Raw genomic sequence first — 26,728 nt, forward strand, 5'->3', positions numbered from 1 at the left:
TTTGAGAATTCATAAATATTTATATTCTAGGCACTAAGTATTTGCAAAATTTGAATACGATTTTAATTAGTATAGATAAATGGGTTAAGGGAATGTCAGAAGGGAACAAACTCAATTTGTAGGAACTGTTGAGTGAGAAAATATAGAGAATGAAAGAAAAATATTGGTAGTAGTGATTTTTTCTGTGGGCATGTGTCTTAGGCTTCAGATTATCCTATATTCTACGTTTATCCTCAATCCATCCCATTCTTCACAAACAAATCTGCAGGTAAAGTGTGCTTTTTGAACTAGTTGTTCGAGATTCATTGTTTTAAGTATTACATAGTAAGAAATTTCCTTGTCAACTCTAACTAAAATGTATTTTTGAACCTTCTTGCAGTTTATCTTTTCTTTGGTGTTTGTTTCTACAGGGTGTAATTCATATATTTATCACATTTCCACTAGGAGTACAGAAAGAAACACATGTAATAGTTTGTGTTTCCTATTCTTTTCATTGGAAACATTATATACACTTGAAATACCCCAAATATTTTAAAAACCAGTAGTTCATTTTGTTAAATTAATTCATGTTGTAATAATGTAGCATTTCAGAAAAAAAGTTTTTCTTAATCTGAATCACTAGGAAAAAATTTAGAGAAAGACAAAATCTGGCCCTTGACCCAGAGGTAGAATTTAGAAAGGAGAACAATGGAAAGGTCAATCCAGGTACAAGGAATTAAGAGATGAGAGTTGTTTGGAAATGAGTGATTGTCATATTGTGAATTTAGCTTCCTGTCTGGGAAATAAAATAGTGAAAACTGAGGCTAGCTGTTTTATAGGTTTTTTAATCAAAGAAGTGACAGTAGAAGGACTTTTGATAATACTCTATAGAATAAAAAAGAAGCAAGGTTGCAAGGATAGATCATCTGTCATAAACAATAAAGAAAAATATTTTTTAAAAAGTAAAGTACAAGGGATTAATCTGATTTCTTTAATCTTTAGACTGACTTTAAAATTTGCTTTGTAGTGTTAAGAGTTGTTAAGCATATACTTTTTTGCTTTTACTATTAAAAAGGAGATTCTGACAAAAGTTTAATAGGAACATATACATGATCCAATTTTTATGCCATGGTAGATTAGGCACCAAACAGGCACCTTTAGAGAGGGTACATGGATTTCTCTGAACAGCCATTATTCATACTCATTCAAGGCTCCTAACTTGACAGTATTTTTCCTCATGTTGTCACCATTTCAGTCTTGTTCTGTTGCCCACTAATTGTCATCTCCCCACATTTATCCCAATATTTAAGGGGCCACATCCCTGCAGTAGTTCTTGATCATGTCTGTCACCATTTAATTTCAGTGATAATTTCTTGGCTATACATTTTTTTCAGCTTGATGTCTATTCAACAGACTCAGAGATGCTTTGAAGTAGAATTGGTGGCCTCCAAGCATATACATTTTTGTTACACTATTGATTTAATGTATTCAGTAAATATTTGAGTATCTATTAATATGCATTTGTGTTGAGTAAAATATATATGCCTGTTGCTACATGTAGCTTATTAGAAGCAGTCATAAGTACCCATATAATTATAATTTTATAAACTTAAATGAAGGAATAATAGATGTATACTGTAATTACCTGATGGGAGAGAATTTGATTGAGATTGGAGGAGATTGAGGTAATATTATTCTGAGAAATTAACATTAAAGTTAAATCCAGAAAAATGACTAGAGGTTAGCCCAGTGAAATATTTATATTCTACACTGAGACATTCCAGTATGAGAAGTCCCTGAGGCATGGTAAGTTAACATAGTTATTAAAAGAAAATGTAGTAGGTAGCTCTGAAGATTTTTAAAGCATGAAAGTTGCAAAATCTAATGTGTGTTTACTTAAATGTCTTAGAGAGGGACAGGGGTATAAATTGATATACCAGAGAGCATTCTACTGCAGGATCCCAGGTAAAAAATAAGGGTGACTTAGACTGGGTTGGTAGTAGAGAAATAGAATAAAGGTTATTGTAGAGGTAAAATATTCTGGACTTGGCATGATGAATTCAACAAAGTATAGGAAGACTAAAGTAAGTAAGTTTATTCTCACAATTCTGGTTTTGTGCTTGTGGAGAAAGAATGGATTTCAGGAAGAAGAGCAATATTTCTGTTTAAAATGAGTCAGGTTCAGTTGTAAAACATATTAACCTGGCTATTAGAAAGTAGAGAGTGGGTGATTATCTAATTTGGGAGTCATCTATGTGTTACTGTTTTATCACTGTTACAAAATACCAAAGATAATCAATGTATAAAGGGAAAAAGTTTATTTTGGCTCATAGTTTTAGAGATTTCAGTTCATGATTGATTGGCTTCATTGCTTTGGGTCAGTAGCAAGACAGTACATATGGCAGAAACATGGGGCAAAAAACACTGTTCACCTCATGGCCAGGAATCAAAGGGCAGAGGCATCAGGGTCCCACTCTCCCCTTCAGTGGCACATACCCAGTGACCTAAAGATCTTTCTTTAGGACCCAGCTTATAAAGATTCCACAACCTCCCACTTAGTGTCATTCTGTGGACCATGCTTTTAATACTTGGGCCTTTAGGGGACAGTCAGCATCTAAATGAATGTGTTAGTGTTTAACATTGTCATCAGTGTGAGAGGTTAGAGAAGTTGGTGTGAAATAGTGTTAATAGTCTGAAGTATCTTGTATTAGGCTGGGCACCTCAAGGATAAAGAGAGAAGTGGTTGGATTTTGGAGATATTTAAAAGGTGGGTTAAATAAGACATAGAGATTGTTTGGATGTAGAAGATAGGCTAGAAGTTTTATCAAGGGCAAAATGCAAGTTTAATTTTTGGACAGTTGGATAAATCATGCTGCTTTTTGCATATATAGAAAACAGGAGGAAGAAGAGATTAGTTTATTCCTTTTTAACTCATAATTTAAAAATTAATTTTTAGTGTATAGTTAAATTATTTTTTATTATATTCACAGAGTTGTACTATTGTCACTGTAACCAATTTTAGAATATTTCATTATCCCCAAAAGAAACCCCAACCCATTAGAGGTTATTCTTCATGTTCTCCAAATTCCCTTCAGCCCTAGGCAAACACTAATCTACTTTCTGTTTTTGTATGTTTGTCTATTCTGAACTGTTCATAATAGGGGAATCATATAATATGTGATATTTTAAAATAACTGACTTCTTAGCCTGCTAATTTTAAGGTTAATTCATGTTATACCATATATCAGCACATGCTTTTTATTCTTTTCTTTTTAGTACTGGGGGATTGAATCCAGAGGAGTTACATCACTGAGTACATTCCCAACTTGTTTATTTTTAATTCAAGGCAAGTTCTTGCAAAGTTACCAGGTTTACTTTAAATTTACAATCCTTCTTCCTCAGCTTTCTTAGTGGCTATAATTACATGTATGCTCCCTGGTTCCTGGCTAGCACATGTTTTTATTGCTAAGTAATATTCCATTTTATAGATATTTCTTATTTTACTCATTAATTTCTGGACATTTGAGTTTTTTCCACTATTTGGCTATCATGAGTAATGCTGCTATGAATGTTTGTATTTAAGTTTTGTGTGGACACGTACTCCATTTCTTTTGGGTATATATCTACAGTGGAATGGCTGAGTCATAGGATAACTGTGTTTAACTTCTTTGAGGAACTGGCAGACTGTTTTACATTTCCACTAGGCAGTATACAAGGCTTCAATTTTCCCCACATATTTTTCATCAGTTATTTTTCTGTTTTTGAGAAACACATCCTTTATTTTTCTGGGTCTTTTGTGGCTTTTCTTTGTATGTTTCTGTGATGTCTAGCTGAATTCAGATTTGGACATGTTTATTTTGTGCTACCTGAAAGTATACAGGTAGAGATGTTAAATAGGCTGTTTAGACTTGAGTTTGGCACTTGAGACAATCAACTGAACAGTTGCAGGTTGGGAACATAAGGCAATTTTAGCCATTGAATGGATATAATCAAGCAGAGGATGTAAAGAACGAGAAGAAAAATAACTTAAACCCAAATCCTGAGCAACCATAGTAGTTACAGGATGGTGGAGACATGGAGCCTGCAAAGGGGACTGAGAATCAATGACTAGAGAAGGTGGTAGAAAACCAGGAGAACATGATATCATGTAAGCCATTGGAAGTATTTTAAGTTGAAGGAAAGAGATAGTCATATAACATGCTTCTGAGAGATTCAGAAAAATAACTGAGAAGTTATCTTTAAATTTAATAACAGGTAAGTCATTTTAGTAGGGCAGTGTGTTCTGAAGCCAGAGTAAAAATGAATTGAGGAATGACTTGGAGGTAAAGAAGTTTCAGCAAATGTAGAAAATGTTTTAAGAGGTTTGGTTGGGGAGGTAATATGGGAAGGAGAAAATATTTTATTTTAGATGTGAAAATAGAGATTAAAAATGTTTAGATATAATCAGAGCAGTCTTCACAAAGGGGCTTAAGGCAATGAGATCCTGAACCTATCTGTGTACAAAAGAGAAGGGCATGAAACTGATGTTGCCTTCTGTAGTCTTCCCTATGAATTTACCAGGCCATCCACAATGTTCAAGGTGTTATGTTTAAAATTAGGAAAGAGTAAAAAGGTTTGAAATAGACGTGGAGAACAGAATAAAGAGATGACCATGAAAATGTAGCAAGTTTTCTGAATAGCATTGATAACTTAATAGAGGATTGAAACCATGAACAAAAAAAAATCACTTTACATGGTGTGTGAATTTTCTCTGATGGTTTTTAATCTGTGTTATCCTCAGGACAGGGAAGATGGTAAGTGTGTTAACCCAGGCCTGGAGTCTTTCAGCCCTTGGTGATAGAAGAACAACAAAGTAAGGGAGTGGAGGATATAGGTAAAATAATGGACCATGTATAGCAACTACTGTAATCCCTGTTTTATGTATCACTGCATTTTCAAAAACCACTTGGTTAAACCACAGTGTCAGTGGATAAAAATGTAATTTGCAGATTTTGTGAATGTTCTTTTTAAAAGTCATTCATATCTGGTATTTTGATACAGTGTTAAACTGCAGCACAACAGAATTTTGCTGAAGAACTTCAAAAGCAAGAATGTTTTTTAGTTGAAAGAGAACAACTGCTTTTCACATGAAAATCCCTTAAATAAAATTAAAAGTGTGAAGAAGAGGTTCTCACAAGATTTCAAATTCTAAAGGAGGTACTTATAAAATCATAATTTTTAGAGTAATATAACTTCTTTTTTTCTTGGTTTGTGTAATAATTAACATTTTGTCACATTTTCTCATTTAACCTTCTCCCTTCTTTTCTCTCCCACACACCCACACAGATCCACACACACCTTATTTTCTGAACTATTTGAAACTAGCTTGCAAAAATCAATATATAATATCCCTAAATACTTAGGCATGTGTCTCTTAAGAATAAGGACATTCTGTATAGCATTATATATCATAAAATTAATGCTAATTGAAAAATAAAATTTAATATATAGTCCATATTCACTTTCCCATTCGGTCTCCAACATGACTTTTATTACTTTTTTTGTTTTGTTTTGTTGTTTTCTAATCAAGAACCTACACAAACTCTATGCATTATCTTAGACTTCTTTGAATCTAGCGCAGTTAACCATTACAATTTTTATTATTTATGGGACTAACTATAGTTAGTATAATTTATCTTTGCTTAACATTTATATGTACCATAATGTCTCTTGGTGTCATATAGCTTATCTCTTATACACATAATTTACACAGAGTAAAATTCAATATTGTAAATTTATATTAGTTTTGAAAAATGCTTTTAATTTTGTAATTGCCACCATCCTCAAGATAAAATGTAATTCCAGCATTCAGAAAATTTTATTGTATTCTTTTACAAATATTTCTTTTCCCATCCTTAGCCTTTAACAACCATGTGTCTATTTCCTGTCCTTAGTTCTGCCTTTTCCAGAATATTCTGTAAATAAGTTCATTTCAAGCTTTTTCTTTAACTTGTGATTTTTAGCAGCAGCTCATTTATGATGTCAACTTGGCATGCTTTTCTTTGACTTTATCCAATTTGTGATTTATTATTTTCCTTGAATTTGCAAATTTTTGTCTTTGTCACATCTGGGAAATTTGCAGCAACTATTTCTTCAAATATTTTTTATGCTTCAATTCCCTTCTCTTCTCTGTGTCTCCAGACTCATATATTAGTTCTTTTACTGTTAGCCAGAAGATTTCTGAGGCTATGTTCACTTTTCCTCATTATTTTTTTTTTCTTTTTTGTTCTTTGGACTGGATAATTTCTATTAATATGCCTTTTAGTTCACTCTTATCCTTTTTCATCTCCATGTTGCTATTGAACCTTGTTATGGTTTAAATATGAAGTGTCTCCTAAAAACTCATGTCTGACACAGTGTAAGAAAGTTTAGAGGTAAAATCATTGTGTTACAAAAGCATTAATTTAATCAGCATATTAATCCATTGATAGTTTTAACTGGGTGGTAACTATAGACAGGTATGGTGTGACTGGTAAAGGAACATAGTTGGGTTTATTCTTTCTTTGCTTCCTGGTATCATGTGCTGAGATGCTTTTCCTCTGCCACTCCTTTACACCTCAGACCCAGCAAAGAAGTCAGCCAACTATGGACTGAGACCTCTGAAACCATGAGCCCCAAAAACATTTTTTCTCTGAAATTGTTCTTGTCAGGTCTTTTGATCACAGCAGTGAAATACCTGACTAAATCAAGCTGATTTAGTGATTATTTCTGACATTTTGAAGTTCTAAAACTGCCAATTATTTTATTTAATTTTTTTCTCATAACAATTTCTGTATTTACATTTACTTTCACATTTACATTTACCTCAGAGAACATACTTAAAAATCCAGTATCTGGGTCATCTCAGGATTGGCATCTGTTGATTGTATTTTTTCTTGAAACTTCACTACATTTCTCTGGTCTTTGCATGTCCAGTGACATTTGGATTGTATTTGAACCACGTTGTATAGATTCTGTGCCTTTTAGAATCCTCTAGAGAATATTGTTTACTTAAAGCATTTATTCAGCCCAGTGACATTAAGGCCTTAGCTCTTTCTGATCTTCTATAGGCTGTGGTTCTCATTTCAGTTTGTTTTTCAGAGCCTTTGCAGTTTTGCTTCTTAATTGTTTGTGCATATTCCACTTAGAGGATAGTTTGAGACTTGGCAATAGTTTAAAATCTTACTTCAGTTCTACAAGCCTTTGGCCTGCTGTGCTTGTTTTGTCTTGTGTCTGGACAACTCAGAGATGAACCCAATTTGTACATCTTAATGTACAACAAACTGAGAGGATGCTTTGAGATTTCTTCTCCAATATTCTCCCCACAATCCAGATCACTAGTTCCCATCTTCCTGGTTTCTTTTACTGTTTTTAGCTCAGAGCTCTTAGGAAAGTAGAAAGCTCCACTTCCATCCAGGGTTCCACCCTGGGGCAGAAGTTTTCAGAGGAAAAAGTAGAAAAAAAATGAAACAGGAAACTTCACCCCTTTGTCATTGTATCTCCAAATTTTTAATCCCTTCTCTAATTCCTGACTCTTGTTTACTTTTCATAGCCATCAGTAGCTGCTATCTGTTTTGTCTGGGGTTTTTAGTGGACCTCAGTAGGAAAAGCAGAGTGTAGTGGGTTTATCCTGGCATATCTTATTGTATGTATTTAGTACCTTTTGGATGTGGAAAAATTAGATAATAGAAATATTAAACTAGTTTTAAAGTAACTACATATTAGTGTATCCTCAGTTATTTAAGGGATCACTTAATATAGCAATAAAATTACATGAAAGTAATTTTTTCACATTGGATTTTTTCATAGGGCTAAGGAAAAAATGTTTAAATTCTCAGATGTCTCCATGCTGATTTTATTCTTGTTTCTCTCTTTAGATTTGTCTACTATTTTATTAATTATAAATGTAACTGCTTTATTTTAATCATATTTATATAATTACTTAGAAGGAAATTTATTTTCTTGATTTCCTGTAGATACTTGCTTATTTTGATATTTTATGAATAAATGAAAGAATTTTGTATCTTAAACCTAAAACATTTTATTCTATTTAAATTTAATTAGAGGAAAGTTGATTTTTATCATTTCTGAAACTGATTTGGGAGAGAAATAGTTAGGGCTCAAAGAAATTATGTATTTAACATTGTTTGAAATGTAAAACTGACAAAATATTAGCTACTTTATGGTAACACACTAGCTAAAATTTACATGTTAATCTATAAAGCTAAGAATTGCCTGTTAGTCTCCTGAAAAAAATCACAAATCATTTGTTGTTTTATTATTCTTTGATATGAAAAAGAATATACATTGATTACTTTGGGTGGATTTCTCTTAGCAGAATCAAAAAAATAGACTTATTTCTACTTAATTTATATGATAATAGTTTCAGTCTTTCACAAATGTTTTTGATATTTTACTGTTAGTTTGGCTTATTTCACAAATTTTATAAATTATTTGCCACAATATTCATCTATGCTTAAATCCACTGATTAACATTTTTTGTGACTGAATGTGTTCTACTTTTAGTTAATTTATGTTCAGTAGCCTTAGTGATATGAGTTCCTTATCTGATTATTAGATTGTATTTTTCCTTCTTAGCAACATGATGCAGAAGTTGAATACATAAGTGAAATTCTTAAGAAAAGGAATAATGAAAGCAAGAGACTAAGATCCATTTGATGCATTGAAAGAATTGAATGATAATTTTAAAAAAATCAGGTAAGATCTATTTTAATATATTTTAGGAAATAAGACCTTCCAAAAACTATATTTTTATATAATGAATAAGTCAATAGTAGAACATTTTGGCTAGAGAAAATTTTGATTGGATTTATGTTAATTTTATTTTTCAAACACTTACAAATATAAATAAAATAGTCTTAAACTGCTCTTGTATCCCTTTCTTCTATATTGGACAGCAAGTTAGATCCTTGAAAATTTGAAATTTTTTCTTTATTTATGACACAGTCTTCCTGTTTCAGACTAGCCTAAAATTCATGATCTGCTTGTCTCAGCCTTCTGACTGAGCTGGGACTACCACTGTGCCCAACTCTGAAATTTTCTTAAAATTTAATTTTTTTTTGTAGTTACTACATTACTAGATTAAAAATAAGTGAAAGAAAAAATCTTGATAAGCTGAAATAATTAAATTTTAGACGCTAATTTCTGGCTTTAAATCTTACTATTTAACTGTAACTACACAACTAATAGATGAGACACAGAAGTAGGTAGGATTAGGGAACAGGAATCCTTTCACAAAAAGACTTCAAATTGAAACATTAAGTAAAGAAAGAATAGAAAATTTGAATAGACATATATGGGACATAGTTAAGTTTAACATATGAGAATTCCAGGAAGAGAGGTGCAAGAGAATAGGGCAAAAGCTGAATATGATAGCCCAGAATTTTCCAAAACTGGTGAAAGATTCAAGAAACTGTTACTACTGACAAGGATAAATTTTAAAGAAATCATACATAGGCACACTAATTTAAAACTGCTGAAAACTTTAGATGTAGGTTAAAGGGGAAAGAATTAAAAAGCTATAAAACCAAAGTTTGGCTTTTAAGGAAGAAATATCACTTATCTTAAACCTACAATAAGAAGAGAGACAATTTCCCTTAATTATAAAGCCAGCACAGTGTTCAATCTAAATCTTGACATTATAAGAAGGAAAGAAAATGGGACCAGTCTCTTAAGAATATACACACAGGACTGGGGATATAACTCAGTTGGTAGAGTGCTTGCCTGGCAAGCACAATGCCCTGGGTTTTTTAAATTAACAAAACTTAATTCAGTCATACAAAGAATAATACAGCTAAATGGTATTTAGTTCAAGAAAACATGGGTGATTTAACACTTGAAAATTAACATCTGATTAAAGGAGAAAAAATCATATGATAATTTAAATTGGTATGAAATTCAGCAACAACAAATGGTAATAGAAGGGAATTTAAGTCCTCACACAGTACCTACAAAAAATCCAACAACAAAATAATACCTAATGGTAAATTATTATTGAAATCTTGTTAAATTATTATTGAAATCTTGTTTTATGAAATGAGAATAAAATAAAGGTGATTGCTGTTAACACTTTGTTGAACACTTTAATGAAGTTCTTGTTGAACCAGTAAAGGGAAGAAAGGATTGGAAAGAAAAAATTAGTCATTCACAGATGATATGATTATATAATTACATACATTACATAGATATCCAAAGAAGTATATAGACAAACTCTGAATGAATAAGCAAATTTAGCAGACTCTAGAAGTAAGATTACCATATGAAAATCAAGTTTATTTCTATATGCCAACAGCAACAATGAAATATTAAGTGCTATTTACTGAAACGTCCCATATGTAGTATCATAAAAAAAAATTGACTACCCAGGAATAAATCTAAAGAAAGATGTGTAGGACATCTATCCTGAAAGCTACAAACAGTAAATTAAAAAAATAAAACCTAATTTGAAGGATATGTTATATTCATGAATGAAAGACTCATTGTTGTATACATTTCAGTTCTTCCCATTTATTAGATACATGTTATAATCTGGTTACTCATGGTACTGCACACTCAAGATTTGTACATAAATATATATATATATATATATATATATATATATATATAGTTGTTCAATAGAAATTTTACTTGAAAAACATTTCTCATTACAATAAGTGCCTTTAAGATGGTAGGGATCTTGCAAATTTTTCATAGAATGAAGGAAACTTTCCTGGACACTACTAATGTTTAGGAGAATATGGTGATTTTTAGCTGTGACCTACTTAATCATGAATGCTGCCTCTGTTTTGCTACATTGTTTGCTTAAGTAGACCTGGTTGAGAAACTTTTTTAATATGAAAAAAGTTTTAGTTTTATATTTGAAATATTTAACTTTTTTCTCCCTAGTTAAATGAAGTAAGTGAAGAAAACAGGAAGATGGAACTTCAGGCTAAAAGAATTCAAGCTCATCTCAATAACTTACAGGTAGATTGTCTGCTCCTCACAAAATAATTACATTTGGATTTGTTTACTTTTAATACAACCATTCTTTTTTTTTTTTTCTTTTGAGATGTTCTTTTTTTTATTTTTTTATTTTTTTTATTGTAAACAAATGGGATACATGTTGTTTCTCTGTTTGTACATGGCGTAAAGGCATACCATTTGTGTAATCATAAATTTACATACAGTAAAACCATTCTTTAATATATGGAAATGTACTACTGCAGAGGAAGTATGAATTTATGACAACAAGAGATTGAAAGAAGATTCCCATGCTGCTCATGAAATGAAAAGTGTAAAACAAGAAAAAGTACCAGTTTCTAAAACTTCTAAGGTATGATGTGACTGAAAATTTCCTCAGAGAAAAATTAATTTTGTCCTCAAGTCTTTTTCTTTCATTTAGCAAGCATTCTTTTTGGTATCCTTTTAGAGACAGATATCTCTAGAATATTGCAAATACATTTTTATTTGCAAAAACCAAGTATTTTAGCAGTGTTTCAGGTACAGTAACTCAAATCATAAGATCTTAGTGTTAATAATGACTTTATAATTTTGCATATCATGTTAATAGAATTTATAATATAAAGGCAGTAACTTGGAGATTTGGCAGGAGGAGGAGGAGCTGTCGCGGGCAGCTGCCTCCCAGTGATGGCGGCCGAGCAGGGCCGGCGGCGGTGGCGGCTGTGACTAGGCCGGAGACGGCAGTGGTGGAGGCAGTGGTGGGTGGTGGGGCCCTGTGAACGGGAGCCACCCAGACCCGGGCACCATGAGCCAAGGCCCCCCTACAGGGGAAAGCAGCGAGCCGGAAGCAAAGGTCCTCCACACTAAGTGGTTTTACCCGGCTGTGGTGGAGGCTGTGCATCGACTTGACCTCATCCTTTGCAACAAAACTGCTTATCAAGAAGTGTTCAAACCAGAGAACATTAGCCTGAGGAACAAGCTGCGTGAACTCTGCGTCAAGCTTATTCCTGCATCCAGTGGACTATGGAAGGAAGGTTGAGGAACTGCTGTGGAGAAAGGTGTACTATGAGGTTATCCAGCTTATCAAGACTAACAAAAAGCACATCCACAGCTGGAGCACCTTGAAATGTGCCTACAGGACATACCTGGTGGCTGGTATTGGCTTCTACCAGCATCTCCTCCTCTATATCCAGTCCCACTACCAGCTTGAACTACAGAGCTGCATTGACTGGACTCATGTCACCGACCCCATTATAGGATGCAAGAAACCAGAGTCTGCCTCAGGGAAGGAGATGGATTGGGCACAGATGACATGCCACCGATGTCTGGTGTACCTGGGGGATTTGTCACGCTATCAGAATTAATTAGCTGGTGTAGACACTGAGCTGCTAGCTGAGAGATTTTACTATCAAGCCCTGTCAGTAGCTCCCCAAATTGGAATGCCCTTCAACCAGCTGGGCATCCTTGCAGGCAGCAAGTATTATAATGTGAAAGCCATGTATTGCTACTTGTGCTGCATCAAGTCAGAAGTGTCCTCTGAGGGAGCCTATGGGAAACCTCAAGCAACTGTATGACAAGGCAGCCAAAATGTACCACCAGCTGAAGAAGTGTGAGGCTCGGAAACTCTCTCCCAGCAAAAAGAGATGTAAAGATATCAAGAAGTTGTTGGTGAACTTCATGTACCTGCAAAGCCTTCTGCAGCCCAAAAGAAGCTCTGTGGACTCAGAGCTGACCTCACTTTGCCAGTCAGTCTTGGAGGACTTTAACCTCTGTCTCTTCTACCTGCCCTCCTCACCCAACCTCAGCCTGGCCAGTGAGGAGGAGGAGGAGGAGTATGAGAGTGGATATGCTTTTCTCCTGGATTTGCTCCTCTTTCAGATGGTCATCATCTGCCTTATAGGTGTGCACAGCTTAAAGAGAGCAGGATCCAAGAAGTACAGTGCAGCCATTGCCTTCACCCTGGCCCTCTTCTCCCACCTCGTCAATCATGTCAACATACGACTGCAGGCTGAGCTGGAAGAGGGCGAAAACCCAGTTCTGGCCTTCCAGAGCAATGGCACAGATGAACCAGAGTCCAAGAACCACTGGAGAAAGAGGAACAAGATCCTGAGCCTCCTCCCTCCTCAGCATCCCAAGCTGGTGAGGGCAGAAAGAGCCGTAAGTTCTCCCACTTCTCCTGTCTCCGCCACCACCAGCATCCGCCCAAAGGTGGTGATGACAGCAACCTGAGTGAAGGATTTGAGTCTGACTCAAGCCATGACTCAGCCCGGGCCAGTGAGGGCTCAGACAGTGGTTCAGACAAGAGTCTGGAAGGTGGGGGCACAGCTTTTGATGCCGAGACAGACTCAGAGATGAACAGCCAGGAGTCCCAATCAGACCTAGAAGATATGGAGGATGAGGAGGGGACATGATCTCCGGCTCTGGAGCCCCCTCGGGCCAGATCAGAGGCTCCTGATACCCTCAATGGCCCTCTGGGCCCCAGTGAGGCTAGCATTGCCAGCAACCTACAAGCTATGTCCACCCAGATGTTCCAGACCAAGTGCTGCTTCCGAATGGCCCCCAACTTTCAGCAACCTGCTCCTCCAGTCCACCACTGACCCTCATGCCTTGGCCAGCTGCAGGCCCTGTGTTAATGGGGATGTGGAGAAGCCCTCAGAACCAGCATCTGAGGAGGGCTCTGAGTCAGAGGGGAGTGAGTCCAGTGGACACTTCTGTCGCAGTGAGCGCAGCCTCCAAGAGAAGCTGCAGGTCCTGACAGCTGAGGGCCTGCTTCCTGCTGTGAAGGTCTTCCAAGACTGGCTGAGGACCAACCCTGACCTCATCATCATGTGTGCTCAGAGCTCTCAAAGTCTGTGGAACTGCCTGTCTGTGTTGCTGAATCTATTGCCACCTGCTGGTGAGCTCCAGGAGTCTGGCTTGGCCTTATGTCCTGAGGTACAGGATCTTTTGGAAGGTTGTGAATTGCCTGACCTCCCCTCAAACCTGCTGCTCCTGGAGGACATGGCACGTCGTAACCTGCCTCCACTCCGGGCTGCTCACTGACGCTTTAACTTTGACATGGATCAACCCCTACTCAGCGCCTTGGAGGAGTCAGTGGTGCGCATCTGCTGCATCTGCAGTTTCGGTCATTTTGTCACCCACCTGCAAGGCAGCATCCTGCAGTTCAACCCAGAGGTCGGCATCTTTGTCTGCATTGCCCATTCTGAACAGGAGAGCCTGCTGCAGCAGGCCCAGGCACAGTTCCACATGGCACAGGAGGAAGCACGGCGGAACAGGTTAATGAGAGACATGGCTCAGCTTCGGCTTCAGCTCGAGGTCTCTCAGTTGGAGGGCAGCCTGCAGCAGCCCAAAGCCCTGTTAACTATGTCTCCCTACCTTGTACCTGACACCCAAGCCCTCTGCCACCACCTCCCTATCATCCGCCAACTGGACACCAGTGGCCACTTCATTGTCATTATCCCAATGACAGTGATTGATGGCCTGGATTTGCTGAAGAAAGAACACCCCGGAGCCCGGGATGGGATGCGGTACCTGGAGGCAGAGTTTAAAAAAGGAAACAGGTACATTCGCTGCCAGAAGGAGGTAGGAAGAGTTTTGAGTGGCATAAGTTGAAGAGGCAGGATGCAGATGCCTAGACTCTCTACAGGATCCTGGACAGCTGCGAACAACTGACTGTAGCCCAGGGGGCAGGGGAAGAGGACCCAAGTGGCATGGTGACCATTGTCACAGGACTATCACTGGATAACCCCAGCACACTCTCAGGGCCGATGCAGGCAGCCCTGCAGGCCACTGCCCATGCCAGCATGGACATCAAGAATTTTCTGGACTTCTACAAGCAGTGGAAGGAGATTAGTTGAGGCTGATTCCAAGGCCCTGTGCAGGGCTGACACCAGATCGCTCCTGCTCTCCCTGGCAGCCAGGACTATCACCTGCAGCCACCCCACCACACGTAGACTCACGCACACACAAAGGAAGGAAGCCCAGCTGTTCGGAGCTGCAGAGAGGTCCCAGGAGCCAGCTGGGAGGGTGGGGTCCCTTGTTGCCAAGATGATGTCAGGAAAGTGAGGAAAGTGCTTGGAGCAGGAGAGGCCTGGGCTGGGCTCCTTGCCAGCCTTCCGCCTTAACCCTCCTGCTGTCCCCTGGGCAGAAGGCAGGCAGCAGGCATAGGTGTCGGCATTTCATTGGAGTTGTTCCTGGACCTCTTGAGGGGAAGGGACAGCAGAAGGGGCCCTTCGTTCTGCCCAAGGTGTAGGTGGTTGGGGCCGGGAGTGTGGACCCTCTAGGCCCTGGGGGGAGAGTTGAGTAATACAAGCATCTGGGTGGTTCTTTGCAGAACCTTCCCCTCCTCAAGGACCACCCATCTTCCTTTCATTTCCCTTTGTGGGGCAGAACTATTCTGGAGCCCACTGTGGGACTCTGTGAAAGCAGGACCTGGAGCAGCCTGCGCTGTGTTGCAGAGATGGGGTTTGTGTCCCCTCTCCTGCTGCAGAAGCCACACACTCAGTTGCCCCACTTCTGCTCTCTATCTGCCTGTCTAGCTCCCAGGGCAGGGGCAGCCCCATGTGGGGCTGTAGGCAATTTGGCCTGTGAAAGCATGGTTTCCTGTGCCACCAGCCCACAGTTGCTATGCTTTGTACTCTTGGCTGCTGTGCTGGGGCAGAGTGGGGTACAGGCTAAGGCCACCCCCTTACTATCCAGGGAGGGCTAAAGACAAGGGGCTGGCTTTCAGTGGGCCATAGAAAGGATAGGCCTATGGAAGCCATCAGCCAGAACTGTCCTGATGGGCTTCCCTCCTTCAGGATTAAAGACCTGGTGCGCTGAGCATCAGCTGGCTTTTGGAGTGTCCAAGTGACCACGTAGGAGCAGAGATCATGAATAGCTCAGGCCAGTGAATGTCACCCAGAGAGCAGGACTAGAAGTGGGAGGTTTTGGCCCAGACACTTCGGTCCTCCCCACAGGCTGCAAGTAGATGGGGAGGAGGGTCTCAGTTCTGCCCCCTAGCCCAGCCCACCCAGCACTGGCCTAGCTTCCAGAATGCTGAGAGGAGAGCTGGCTTCTAGCAACCACCTCTAAGAGTATGTCTGGAAAGCTGGGGGGAGCAGTCACCCCCACCCCCAGTTCCTGGCAGAGACTGAGACTAAAGCATCACTTAATAAAGACCCCCAAGCCCAAAAAAGACAGTAACTTTTTTGGAAAGAAGAAAATATGAATTCCTATAGTGGAATTTCTTTACCTTTGGAAACCTTCAGATTTGTTAGAGACTCTTAGATATATGATGATTTATACTGTGGAGTTAAGGCCAATTTTACTTTTCTGTCTTATCAAACTTGAATCAAGAACGTTCATGAAAATTCCTTATTTTGTTAGTAAAGTTCAGTTTTTTACCTTCATTTTTATGAGTTTCTTGCTTATCTTAGCCAGCATTAATGTTTTCAATATTAGTTGGCTATATTTGATTTGGAATTTTTTTACTTGTTTGGAGAAGCTCTGTCATTAAAAAAATATCTAAAATATGCTAAAAGCACATTAGGTGAATTTTTCTAAAACTTTGATGAGATTATAAATTGACATAATTGTTTGATTTAATTTTTCACATATAGATATCACTTAATGGGCAGTATATGAACTTCTAATGGTCTTCATGGACTGGATTTCACACCATCATCTTAGCAAAGTAAAATATGAAGAATCTGGTATGGATGGTGAAAAACCATCACTCAAATCTTCTTCTCAGCAAAATGATATTAAAGAAAATTGTGTAAAGTTTTGATGTTTAAATTTGAAATATATGGTTCAGTACATTTGAAAATTGAATAAGGAAAAGCTTTGGATATCGTATAAGTGAAAAATATTGAAAGTAGTTTTGATAGAAAATAGACCACAGTAATAGTCACTTCAAAAAGTTTCATTTTGGACCCTATCAAACTAATTCACACTTATATTTTTCTTAATTTGATAGGAATTTATCTTTTCAAAAGTAGAGATTAGACATTAGTGGTGAAATAATTATATATTAAAATTATAAATATACAGTTGTATGGATAATTATTCCTTTCCATAATTTTAGAATTCAGTACCTACTAGAACCTAATTGGTCTTTTGTCATGAAGGCTATAAAGATTTATTTTCAAGAGGATTCTAAAATCAAGGAGAAAGTACTTCTTTTTATTAAATTCATTTTTATAGTAAAAATATGGGATACATCTTGTTTCTCTGTACATGAAGTAGAGGCATACCATTTGTGTAATTATACATTTACCGAGGGTAATAGTTTTTGATTCATTATGTTATTGTATTCTCCCCCATCCATCCCACCCTTTTTAATCCTCTATAGAGTCCATCCTTCCTCCATTCCTGCCCCCTTTTCACCCCCTATATGTGTCATCATCTGCTTATTAGTGAGATCATTCATCCTTTAGTTTTTTGAGATTGGCTTATCTCACTTAGCATATTCTCCAACATCCATTTGCCTGCAAATGCCATAATTTTATTATTTTTTATGGTTAAGTAATATCCCATGGTATATATATATCACAGTTTCTTTATCCATTCATCAATTGAAGGGCATCTAGTTTGGTTCCGCAATCTGGCTATTGTGAATTGAGCAGCTATGAACATTGTTGTGGCTGTATCTCTGTAGTATGCAGATTTTAAGTCCTTTGGGTATATGCTGAGGAGTGGGATAGCTGGGTCAAATGATGGTTCCATTCCAAGTTTACTAAGGCATTTCCACAATACTTTCCAGAATGGCTGCACTAATTTGCAGCCTCACCAGCAATGTATGAGTGTACCTTTTTCCCCACATCCTCTCCAATATATATTGTTGCTTGTATTCTTGATAATCGCCATTCTAATTGGGGTGAGATGGAATCTTAGGGCAGTTTTGATTTGCATTTCTCTTATTACTAGAGATGTTGAACATTTTTTCATATATCTGTTGATTGCTTCTACATCTTCTCTGAAGTGTCTGTTCATTTCCTTAGCCCATTTGTTGATTGGATTATTTGTATTCTGGTGTAGAGTTTTTTGAGTTCTTTATATATTCTGGAAATTAGCACTCTATCTGAAGTATGAGTGGTAAAGATATTCTCCCACTCTGTAGGCTCTCTCTTCACATTACTGATAGTTTCCTTTGCTGAGAGAAAGCTATTTAGTTTGAATCTGTCCCAGTTATTGACTCTTGGTTTTATTTCTTGTGCTATGGGAGTCCTTTTAAGGAAGTCTGATCCTAAGCCAACAAGTTGAAGATTTGGACCTACTTTTTCTTCTATAAGATGTAGTGCCTCTGGTCTGATTTCAAGGTCCTTGATCCATTGTGAGTCAAATTTTGTGCAGGGTGAGAGATATGGGTTTAATTTTATTCTATTGCATATGGATTTCCAGTTTCCCCAGAAACATTTGTTGAAGAGGCTATCTTTTCTCCATTGCATATTTTTGGCACCTTTGTCTAGTATGAGAAAATTGTATTTCTTTGGGTTTGTGTCCATGTCCTCTATTCTGTACCATTGATCTACCTGTCTATTCTGGTGCCAATACCGTGCCGTTTTTGTTACTATTGCTGTATAGTATAGTTGAATTTCTGGTATTGCGGTACCTCCTGCTTCACTCTTTCTGCTAAGGATTGCTTTAACTATTCTGGTTTTCTTATTCTTCCAGATGAATTTCATGATTGCTTGCTCTATTTCTGTAAGGTACATCATTGGGATTTAAGTGGAATTGTATTGAATCTGTATGGCACTTTTGGTAGTATGGCCATTTTGACAATATATGTTCTGGTTATCCAAGAACATGGGAGATCTTTCCATCTTCTAAGGTTTTCTTTAATATCTTTCTTTAGTGTGTCGTAGTTCTCATTGTAGAGGTCTTTCACCTCTTTTGTTAGATTGATTCCCAAGTATTTTATTTTTTTCAAAGCTATTGTGAATGGGGTAGTTTTCCTAATTTCTATTTCTGAAGATTCATCAATTATGTATAAAAATGCATTGGATTTATGAGCACTAACCTTATATCCTGCTACTTTACTGAATTCACTTATGAGTTCTAAAAGTTTTCTGGTGTAATTTTCTGGTTCCTCTAAATATATAATCATGTCATCAGCAAATAGGGATAGTTTTAGTTCTTCTTTTCCTATTTATATCCCTTTAATTTCCTTGGTCTGTCTAATTGCTCTAGCTAGAATTTCGAGGACAATGTTGAATACAAGTGGTGAGAGAGGGCATCCCTGTCTTGTTCCAGTTTTTAGGGGGAATGCTTTCAGTTTTTCACCATTTAGAATGATATTGGCCATGGGCTTAGCATAGATGGCCTTTACAATGTTAAGGAATGTTCCTACTATTCCTATTTTTTCCAGTGTTTTGAGCATGAAGGAATGCTGTATTTTATCAAATGTTTTTTCTGAATCTATCGAAATAATCATGTGATTCTTGACTTTAAGTCTGTTGATATGGTGAATTATATTTATTGATTTCCTGATGTTGAACCAACCTTGCATCCCTGGGATAAAACCCACTTGAACGTGTTACACTATATTTTTAATATATATTTGTATGCGATTTGCTAAGATTTTGTTGAGAATTTTTGCATCAATGTCCATTAAGGATATTGGTCTGAAATTATCTTTCTTCAATGTGTCTCTGTCTGGTTTAGGTATCAGGGTGATATTGGCTTCATAGAATGATTTTGGGAGGGTACCCTCTTCTTCTATTTCATGTAATACTTTGAGAAGTATTGGAATGAGCTCTTCTATAATGGTTTGTAGAACTCAGCTGAGAACCCATCTGGTCCTGGAGTTTTTTAGTTGGTAGGCTTTTGATGACTTCTTCTATTTCATTACTTGAAATTGGTCTATTTAAATTGTGGTTCCGTTTAGATAATTCATATGTCTCTAGAAAGCTGATGATGTTTCGAGATTTTCTATTTTGTTGGAGTATAGGTTTTCAAAATAGCTTCTAATTATGTTTTGTATTTCAATCGTGTCTGTTGTGATATTTCCTTGTCATTCTGAACTTTAGTAATTTGGGTTTCTCTCTTCTTCTCTTTTAGTGTGGCTAAGGTTTTATCAATTTTGTTTACTTTTTCAAAGAACCAACTATTTATTTTGTCAATTTTTTCAATTGTTTCTTTTGTTTCAATTTCATTGATTTCAGCTCTGAATTTAACTATTTCCTGTCTTCTGATACTTTTGGTGATGCTCTGTTCTTCTTTTTCTAGGGCTTTGAGCCATAGTGTTAGGGTGTTTATTTGTTGATTTTTTCTTCTTTTATTGAATGTGCTCCATGAAATAAATTTTCCTCTAAGAACTGCATTCATAGCGTCCCAGAGATTTTGATTGTTGTATCTTGCTTCTCATTTACCTCTAAGAATTTTTTATATTTCCTCCCTGATATCTTCTTTTATCCATTCATCATACAATAGCTTATTATTTAATCTCCAGGTTTTTGAGTAGTTTCTGTTTTTTACTCTGTAATTAATTTCTAATTTCAGTCCATTATGATCTGTTAGAATACAGGGTAATATCTCTATCTCCTTGTATTAGCTAACAGTAGCTTTGTGGCATAATATATGGTCTATTTTAGAGAATGATCCAAGTGCTGCTGAGAAGAAAGTGTATTCGCTCTTTGTTGGATGGTATATTCTATAAATGTCCATTAAGTCTAAATTATTGATTGTGTTTTTGAGATCTATGATTTCTTTGTTCAATTTTTGTTTGGAGGATCTGTCCAGTGGTGGGAGAAATGTGTTAAAATCACCTAGTATTATTGTGTTGTGGTCTATTTGTTTTCTGGCATTGAGAAGGATTTGTTTAACATAAATGGATAAGTCACTCTGTTGGGCATAGTTATTTATGATTGTTATGTCTTGCTGATTTATTCTTCCCTTAAGCAGTATGAAATGACCTTCTTTATCCCTTCTGACTAACTTTGGCTAGAAGTCCACATTATCTGAAATGAGGATGGATACTCCAGGTTTTTTGCTGTGTCCATGTGCATGGTATGTTTTGCCTCATCCTTTCACCTTTAGTCTCTGGGAATCTCTTTTATGAGATGAGTCTCTTGCAGGCAGCAAATTGTTGGATCTTTCTTTTTAATCTAATCTGTCAGTCTATGTCATTTGATTGATGAGTTCAGTCCATTAACATTCAGGGTTACTATTGAGACATGATTTGTATTCCAGGTCATTTGTCTGATTTTTTTTTTTTGACAAGACTTGATTTCTCCTTTATTTGGTTGTTCCTTTAGGGTAGTTCCTCCCTTTGCTGATTTACATTGTTGGTTTTTATCTTTTCCTCATGGAATATTTTTCTGAGAATGTTCTGTAATGCCAGCTTTTTTTTGTAAATTCCTTTAGCTTTTGTTTATCATGGAAGGATTTTATTTCATCATCAAATCTGAAGGTAAGTTTTGCAGGGTATAAGATTATTGGTTGGCATACATTTTCTTTCAGAGCTTGAAAAATGTTGTTCCAGGCCCTTCTACCTTTTAGAGTCTGGATTGAAAAATCTGATGATATTCTTATTGGTTTCTCCCTGAATGTTATTTGATTCCTTTCTCTTGCAGCCTTTAAAATTCTGTCTTCATTTTGTATATTAGTTATTTTCACTATAATGTGCCTTGTTGTGTGTGGTTCTATTGTAATTTTGTGTATTTGGAGTCCTATAAGTCTCTTGTACTTGTTTTTCCATTTCATTCTTCAGATTTGGGAAATTTTATAGTTTTATTTCATTGAATAGATTGTTCATTCCTTTGGTTTGTTTCTCTAAGCCTTCCTCAATCCTGAAAATTCTTCAATTTCGCCTTTTCATGGTATCCCATAATTCTTGTGGATTCTGTTAATGATTTCCTACCATCTTCTCTGTTTGGTCAACCTTGTTTTCAAGATTAAATATTTCGTCTTCAATATCTTAGGTTCTGTCTTCCCAAGTGTTTTATCCTATTGCTTATGCTTTCTATGGAATTTTTAATTTGGTTTATTTTCTTCATTTCAATGATTTCTTTTTGATATTTTTTCATTATTTGTAACTCTTTATTGAAATGATCTTTTGCTTCCTGTATTTGCTCTTTTACCTGTCGATTGGTGCAATCATTCAATGCCTGCATTTGCCCTTTCATCTCATCCTTCAATGCCTGCATTTGCTCTTTCATCTCCTCATTTGCTTCCCTGATCATTTTGATCATGTACTTTCTAAACTCCCTTTCTGACATTTCTTCTGCCGTGCTGTCATTGGATATTATTGCTCTACCATGTAGGTTTCTTTGGGACATTTTCTTTCCTTGTTTTCTCATATTGTTTAGGTATCTACCTCTCTAGTAGAGAAACTCTGGGAAATTGCAGATTTCCTCTTGACTAATATTGACTCTGTAGATTTCCAATAACTCACCTCTTAGCCTTCAGTAGCCTGAAGTCTTAAAGGAACTTGATAATGTGGTGCTGCACTAGGAAGCTGCCATTCTACTGGTGGTGGCCTTCAGTTGGGGTATATTCCCTTTTGGCTCTGATTTGCTCCCAAGTCTCTCAATACCTCCTCTTCTTGGCTTCTGCATCTTGTCAAAGGTCTTCTAGCCTCCTGTAGGTGTCACAGGACGGGAGCTGCCCTTCCAATAATGATGGCCACACCCTCAGATAATTCAAAATGCCTGGACCAACCTATAAATAAGCCTCTGGCTAACTCCATGGTGGCAACAAACCACAGCATGGTGGTCAGGCAGGGTTATTCAGTGGTTGTGTCTATATTTGGCCTGGTGGTTGGGTGGGTTGGCTACCCACCACCCCACTCCAGAAGGCATGTGGGTTGGGTGCCCACCTGCTACCTTCATGATGCAAGCACCCTGACTCGCCCTTCAGCTTGCTCCACAACTACTGAGAAAGAACTTCTTATATTACTGATATTAAATTTAATATTGGTGCTAATGATTTCTAAATAGGATAAAAGATATTTAGAGATTGATGGTTAGATTCCATAAGAAATACATGAAAAAATTGAAGAGTCAGAAATATGACTGATATTGGCTAAACTATATTGTTTTATTCTGTGTGTGCACAAATATGTAATAACAAATCCCATCATATATACAACTATAATGCAAGAATAAAAAAAATTAAAAAATGAAAAAAAAAGAGGTGGAATTCAAGGAGTCAACCTATCATTATTTCTGTCTTTGACAATGAAGGACCATGAGTGATGGAATGTGGATGACTTCTAAAAGCTGGAAATTGCCCTTATCTTGCAAGTTAGCAAAGATATGGTGATCTCAGTCCTACCACTTCAAAGCATTATATTCTGCCAACAACCTGAATCAGCAAGGAACTGGATCATCTCCAACCTCCAGAAAGGAACATAGTTTCTGTAGACATCATGATCATCATGATCAATGAAGTCTGAGATCCACATCAGACTTCCAGCCTACAGAACTATAACATAACTGGATTGTTTAAATATTAAGTTTGTGGTAAATTGTTATGGCAGTGATGGGGACAAATGAACCTTTGTACAGGATTTTTATCACCTACTTCAAGTATTCCCCTATGCCAATGCTAACCTTACCTTAGAATATCTGCTAATTATGAAGGCCTTCAGTATTTAAATTCTGTGGAGAAATTCCATTTTGTAGGACTAGATGATGTGAAGGCACAGTCACAAGACATTAAAGCTACCAATTGGCAATTTTAAAAAATGGAATCTGAATCATATATAACTGTACATCAGTTTAATGGCATAAGAATATAATATTTATAACATATACCTTGAAATTTTCTTGGTCATCTTTAAAGATATTCTTTTTTATTTATTTTTATTGAAAACAAATAGCATACATGTTGTTTCTCTGGTTCTACATGAAGTAAAGGTGTACCATTTGTGTAATCATACATTGACATAGGGTAATGTTGTTTGATTCATTCTGTTATTTTTTACATCTCCCCCACCCCTCCCACCCCTCTTTTTCCTCTTTACAGTCCCTCCTTCCTCCATTCTTGCCTCCCTCTCACCCCGCATTATGTGTCATCATCTGCTTATCAGCGAGATCATTTGTCCTTTGGTTGAGATTGGCTTATCTCCCTTAGCATGATATTCTCCAATTTCATCCATTTAGCTGCAAATGGCATAATTATCTTATTTTTTATGACTGAGTAATATTCCATTGTATATATTTACCACAGTTTCTTTATGCACTAATCAATTGAAGGACATCTAGGTTGTCTTGACTTAATTGAGATTTGCAATTTTTGCTGAGCATAGATTCTTATATATAAAATAATGTTTCACCTTACCAATATGATAATAAAGGTAAAGCAATCTTAAAGCTTAAGAAAAGTATTAATAGAATGAGAAAAGGGTAAATAGTACCAAATTAATGAATTAGTGAATTGAATACTTATGACCAACATAAGCAAGTGTTTATATCATTCATATTTTCTGATTTTAAAATAATGTGATCCTTTTAAAAAATTATTTTTTCTTTGGTATGAAAATAACAAGATTAAAGTATAAACCACTTTGGTGACTCTTAATATTTATTATAAGAATACTACTATAACTCAAAAGTAATTTCAAAGACTAATCTCTTTTTTTTTTTGCAGTACTGGGGATTGAACTCAGGGCCTTATGCTTGTGAGGCAAGCACTCTACCATGTGAGCTACCTCCCCAGCCCAAAGAGTAATCTCTTTAGAAATTAACATTTGGATCCTTCTGACACATTTGTTTATGTATTTTACCACAGTTGTGACCCATTATCATTTAAGAATAGGTTTAATACTTAAAAATGCAAAAAGCCTCTGGGAGCTAAATGTGGTCAATTAGATAGATGATCAGACTGGATATGCCTTACAAAACTTAATTTTCTTGTGTGACTCAAAAATAGATGAGTGGGATATTTCCAAAGAAATTGAGAATGGAAAAAGGTAGTAGCATGAAGTAGAGTTTGAAAAGAATAGATGTATTACAACTAATGGTTACAAAAGTGTGGTCATAGAACTATGCATCAAGATGTTAATCTAGGAATATCCAAACCCTTATAATCCTCTGGAAACATCAAACCAACTATAATATGTAGACCAGAACATGTTTGTGAGGACTCCAGAGACCAGTTGAAATGCTTTCACAAACAGGTCAATGTGCAGCCAGAAAAGGAATCCATCAAAAGAAACAGGAAAAATTGTGGGATTTTGCATGTCCATGTCCCACCACCCCTACAGTACAAATGCAACCAGGAAGAATCTCCCATATCCCAGATCCTCCTTTGGAATGGAAACAAATGTATGGACTGTACAGTTAATGTTTTGACTTATCTAGAGGCTGCTCACGGTACTGATGTCTTGTCTTGCCTATTAGATTTGTCTTGCTGAAGAAAATGATGGCATAGTTTTGAAGCTGCACAAAACAGGTGAATGCCATACCATATTAGAGCTTCAGAGATGTGTACTTTTGCACAAAAAAGTCAGAAGAATCATGGACTTCTGAGAAGAAAAAAGAAAGTCTGTTTGAGAAATTCAAGACAATATAAAGTATATAGGCCTAGAGAAGACGTATCTCAGAAAAATCTGAGAGGTCTTACAGTCTCTAGCCAGGCTAATGGATGAAATTCTTCCCTGCATGAAGCTACTTGTATAGACTTGGAAAGGTGGTTGTTTTTCAAATGCCCAAACTGGGGGTGGGGTGTTGGGGTTGGTGAGAATCACAAGTCATCCAAAGAAACAAGGACATTAGTTCAATCAAATGAACAAAAACCACGTTCCAGATACTGACCTTGAGGAAATGCATATCTCTGAAATTTCTGAAAATTTTAAAACTGTCTTAAAGATACTCAGTGGATCAAAAGAGAACACAGACAAAACAAAATTGGGAAAATGATGTATGAACAAAGTGACTATCAGCAAAAGGATGGAAATTATAGAAAGGATCTGTTTCAGTCACCTTTTTTAACACTGTGACCAAAAGACCTGATGAGCAATTTTAGAGGAGGAAAATATTATTTGGCACTCAAAGTTTTCAGAGGTCTCAATTCACAGATAGCTGACTTCATTGTTCTGGGCCTGAGGTAAAGCAGAACATCAAGGTGGAAGGGTGTGGAGCAGCCAAACTGCTCAGTACATAACAATCAGGAAGCAGAGAAAGCTCAACTCACGGGGGGGAAAAATATACCCTAAAGAAAAACCCCCAGTTACCTACCTCCTCCAGCCACGCCCTAAGTGCCTACAATCACCACCCAGTTAATCCATCCAAGTGGATTAACATGTTGATTAGGTTAATGCTTTTAAAACCCATTGGTAAACTTACTTGTATTGCCTTACACATTAATTTTTTTTTGGGGGGGGGCTACTGCATATCTGAACATAACAGAAATACAATGTCTGGTCTGAAAAAAATCACTATTAGACTTGATCAAACGAAAGAAAGCATCAGGAAACTTGAAGACAGGTCATTTAAAATCAATTAAGAACAGTAAAAGAAAAAACTGAAGAAAGAGAACTTAAAGGACTCATGGGATACCATCATGTGGACCAATGTACACATTATGGGAGTCACAAAAAAGAAGAGGAAGGAAGAAGGGGCAGAGAGCTTAGTTGTAGAACTAATGGCTGAGGAGTACTTTTTCTGAGAAAAGAAATAGGCATTGAAATTCAAGAAGCTAAAGAGACTCTAGCTAAGAAATCCAGAGAACTACATCAAGATACAATATAATCAAATTTTCAAGTCAAAGACAAAAGGATCTTAAAAGTCAAAGACAAAGTTGCAGGAAAAAAGCAAATTGTCACACACAAAGAAATCTGGGTAAG

The 26,728-nt window shown here is 36.7% G+C and overlaps 2 long non-coding RNA genes and 1 pseudogene across 3 annotated transcripts in view; all 3 read left to right on the plus strand.

Annotated features, from left to right (window-relative positions):
- The window catches only part of LOC306646640, a 35,763-nt gene extending 26,947 nt beyond the window's left edge, over nucleotides 1-8,816 (plus strand). Inside the window, exons 3-4 of the long non-coding RNA XR_013759913.1 lie at nucleotides 4,760-4,831; nucleotides 8,596-8,816. This is a non-coding gene — a long non-coding RNA (uncharacterized lncRNA). The remainder of the gene's footprint in view (nucleotides 1-4,759; nucleotides 4,832-8,595) is intronic.
- A 1,824-nt stretch (nucleotides 8,817-10,640) lies between these two features.
- LOC306646635 overlaps nucleotides 10,641-26,728 on the plus strand; it is a 44,418-nt gene continuing 28,330 nt past the window's right edge. The window contains exons 1-3 of the long non-coding RNA XR_013759907.1: nucleotides 10,641-10,980; nucleotides 11,223-11,329; nucleotides 16,557-16,649. This is a non-coding gene — a long non-coding RNA (uncharacterized lncRNA). The remainder of the gene's footprint in view (nucleotides 10,981-11,222; nucleotides 11,330-16,556; nucleotides 16,650-26,728) is intronic.
- LOC306646600 (nonsense-mediated mRNA decay factor SMG5-like) lies at nucleotides 11,651-16,114 on the plus strand (annotated as a pseudogene). The gene has a single exon. The product of its transcript is annotated as a nonsense-mediated mRNA decay factor SMG5-like (transcript).

The sequence above is a fragment of the Sciurus vulgaris genome (assembly GCF_902686455.1).
Source record: "Sciurus vulgaris genome assembly, chromosome: 16".
In the NCBI taxonomy this organism is placed as follows: domain Eukaryota; kingdom Metazoa; phylum Chordata; class Mammalia; order Rodentia; family Sciuridae; genus Sciurus; species Sciurus vulgaris.